At 37.7% G+C, this 3,538-nt stretch overlaps 1 pseudogene; it reads right to left on the minus strand.

Moving 5' to 3' along the window:
- Window positions 1-1,468: 1,468 nt before the first annotated feature.
- LOC130851520 (transcription initiation factor TFIID subunit 9-like) lies at window positions 1,469-2,260 on the minus strand (annotated as a pseudogene).
- Window positions 2,261-3,538: the final 1,278 nt, after the last annotated feature.

Consider the following 3,538-nt stretch of genomic DNA (forward strand, 5'->3'; position numbering starts at 1 on the left):
CTGTGTCCCCTGCATTGGCAGGCGGATTCTCAACCACTGCGCCACCAGGGAAGTCCTCATTTTCCTTTTTTTTAAAGGTAGTTTATTCATTCACATGTTTAAGTAAAAAATGTCTACAAAGTAGTAGAACCAAATGGCTTATATTAAAAAACAACAGATTTCTGCTAGATTCCTCTTTCATTATCCCTCATTTTGAAAATTATTTTTTTATTTTTTGAGGTAGCTACATCTAAATCTCTAAAAAGTTGTGTGTATAGCACTATTCCTTAAGTGATCACATTCTGATTTATCTATTGATTTTGCTCTGCCAGGTGAGGAGTTAGCTACTGAAATTATTACTCTTCCCTTGGAACTCCTACCTTCATAGTATTGCCATTACTTTTTATCCACTTTTCCATTAGCTTTATATGCTTCAATGTTTATAATATATTTTTATTTCCTCTAACATCAACTGTAAGTGATATTGTTTTACACTTTTGTCTTAGTCCATTTTATCTGCTATAACAAAATATCACGAACTGGGTGGCTTATGAACAACAGTAATTTATTTCTCTCAGTTCTGGATGCAGGGAAGTCCAGGGTCGAGACACCAGCAGATTCAGAGTCTGGTGAGAGCCTCCTTCCTGGTTCATAGATGGCTAACTTTTCCTTGTGTCCTCATATGGTGTGAGAGGCAAGGGAGCTCTCTGGAGCCTCTATTATAAGGTTACTAATCCTATTCATGAGGGTTCCACCCTTGTGGCCTAATCATGTCCCATTCACCCCACCTTCTAATATCATCACCTTGGAGGTTAGGTTTCAACATATGAATGGGGGGGGGAGGGGCACAAACATTTAGACCATAGCAACTTTACTCCAGCAGAAAACAAGGATATTAGAATTCTTTTCCTGTAATTTTGTTTTCCTTTTCTTGCTATTTATTAAATTCTGTCATCTGTGCTTTTACTTTAGTATACCTAAGTTCCGTAATATTTCCATTCTCTTTTTTTTTAATCCTTATTTATTATATTACTTATTTTTTTTTTATTTATTATTTTTTGGGGGTACACCAAGTTCAATCATCTGTTTTTATACACATATCCCCGTATTCCTTCCCTCTCTTGACTCCCCCCCACCCTCCCTCGAGTCCCCCCCACCCTCCCTGTCCCAGTCCTCTAAGGCATCTTCCATTCTCAAGTTGAACTCCCTTTGTTATACAACAACTTCCCACTGGCTATCTATTTTACTCTTTTTTTTTTTAATGCATGAATTACAGCTTTATTTTTTACACTTAAAGGCGGATGGAAAACCATTACTAATCCTATTAAAGAAAATCCAACACAACATCTCAATTGAAAAGTATGGTAACCATATTTACTCATTAAATACTATTTTTCTAAAACACAACATGGGAACATCTAGCATGCACGCTGAGTCTCCGTACAGTGGGTTAAAAACCAAGTGCACACGTTACATCGTCAAGGCTAGATCACAAGTTGTTATAGGCCTCATCCTTATCCTCCTTGTCATCATCTTCACGTTTTCTTTTCAATGCATTTGATGCTTCATTGACAGTATTTTGTGATGACACCATGTTAGTGGTAATAAGAATTTTTTTGGACCCAATTAATGACGGATTAATTAGAACATTCTGAACTGCTGATGTTGCAGGAATTGATGCTTTTACAGCTGGGGATTGTGAACTGGGCATCTGTACTGTGAACCTTTGCCCTGTGAGGGACACTGGCGTCCCTACTTTAGTTGAAACAGACATGGTTTGTGGGGTTGGTGTGCCAAGCGTGGGAGTACTTGGTCTGCTAGTAACTGAACCAACACTTAACCATGGAACTGTGATTCTTCCTACAGAAGTAGATGCCTTTTTTTGTAAAGACTTAAGTCTATAATTTGGAGCAGTCAAGCAATATCTATCAGGTGGCAAGGGAGGACCTGAATATGGCTTGATCAATAGCAAAGGGGTTTGATTTCTTTGCCTTGCAATATCTAATAAAAAATCTCTCGGGGGAGGAGACGTAAAAGACTGGTCAGCACGACACTAGATTGCCAATCGCACATCATCTGCATCAACAGTAGCTTTCTTAGTATGACTTCAATAAATTTTTGCATCGTCTAGAATTGTGGTCACATATTGGAAGGCAAACTCCAACATCTGATTTATAACTCTTGGTTCATATTCTGTAATCCCCATATCCTTCAGGATTTGTACCATCATCTGTGCATCTTCCGGCATGCTCTTGGGAGAAGCCATCTTGCCAGACTCCATGATATTCGGTGATCAGACTTCTCGAGCTAAATCACCCATGTTAACGTATTTCAGATCTGATCTTGATGCAAGTTCTTTGCCTAGCATGGTTTTTCCAACCCCTGGTGTACCTGTGAGCAGGATGTTCGGAAGCCTCCATTCTCTTTTAAAACCACATAAAATCTTTCCCTTTTTTTTTTTTTAATGGCCTACAAACCCTAAAATATTTACTATCTGGCTCTTTTCAGGAAAAGGTTCACCCTTGCTCCTATAAAATGTTCCCTCTTGGAAAATGCTACCTGGAATTCTCTCTTCTTTCATGCTTCAATATAAAGCCCATCATTTTACATTCATTTCTTGTTTCTCTCACTGCTCTCTTGACAATATGCCTTTTAAAATCACATGAAACTTTTGCTATTTTATGTCTAGGCTGATCCTAAAATTCTAAAATCCACAAAAGTTTTCTAACCAAATATGTCTATGTAAAAATCAGGGGCAGCAAAACCAAACGGTGTACTGTGATAAATAGTTGAAAGATGGCCACACATTGTTTTTTCATATTCTTTCCATTAACAGTGGGGTTGAAGACTCTTGCTTGAATCTGTCTCGGCTTTGTGACAAATAGAACATGGCAGAGATCATGCCATGTTAGTTTCTAGGCCCAGAATTTAAAAGATGGCAGGTTTCATTTTTGTGACTTCGAAGACCATCTCAAATCCCTTAGGTGCCATGGAAACACATCCTGGGGCTTCACTGTTGGGAGAGAAGATGTGTAAGCACTTGTTAGACAGTCACAATGGGACCTGCATTTTCATTCATTTCTTCCAAAGTAATAGACGTATGAGTGAATCAGTCTTGTACCCTCTATATCAGCTCATCTACCATCTCAGTACCACTGAATGACCTCAGCTGATGCCGCATGGAATAGCAGAATTATCCAGCTAAACAGTGTCCACATTTCCAATCTATAAAATTGTGTGATTTCATACAGTGGTCGTTGTCAGTCACCATATTTCAGGATTTCCTTTTTTTTTTTAATGCTGCAAAAGACAACTAGGAGAGTACTGCATTTCCTTATTCAAGATTTTTATTTTCCCAAAATTTTTATTGGGATTTTCTTTTTAAATTGTCAAATTTGTATCTATTATATCATTAATGATTTTCAAATGATCCATCATACCAGCTATTCTCAGGATTCCTCTTAACCCCTAGAAATTCCCTTCTACATGCTTGCCATCTTTCTTCTATAAGTTATAATAATTGATTTTTAGATCTGATACAAATCTGTTATCTTGGGAC

This window comes from Hippopotamus amphibius, chromosome 4 (assembly GCF_030028045.1).
Source record: "Hippopotamus amphibius kiboko isolate mHipAmp2 chromosome 4, mHipAmp2.hap2, whole genome shotgun sequence".
NCBI lineage: Eukaryota > Metazoa > Chordata > Mammalia > Artiodactyla > Hippopotamidae > Hippopotamus > Hippopotamus amphibius.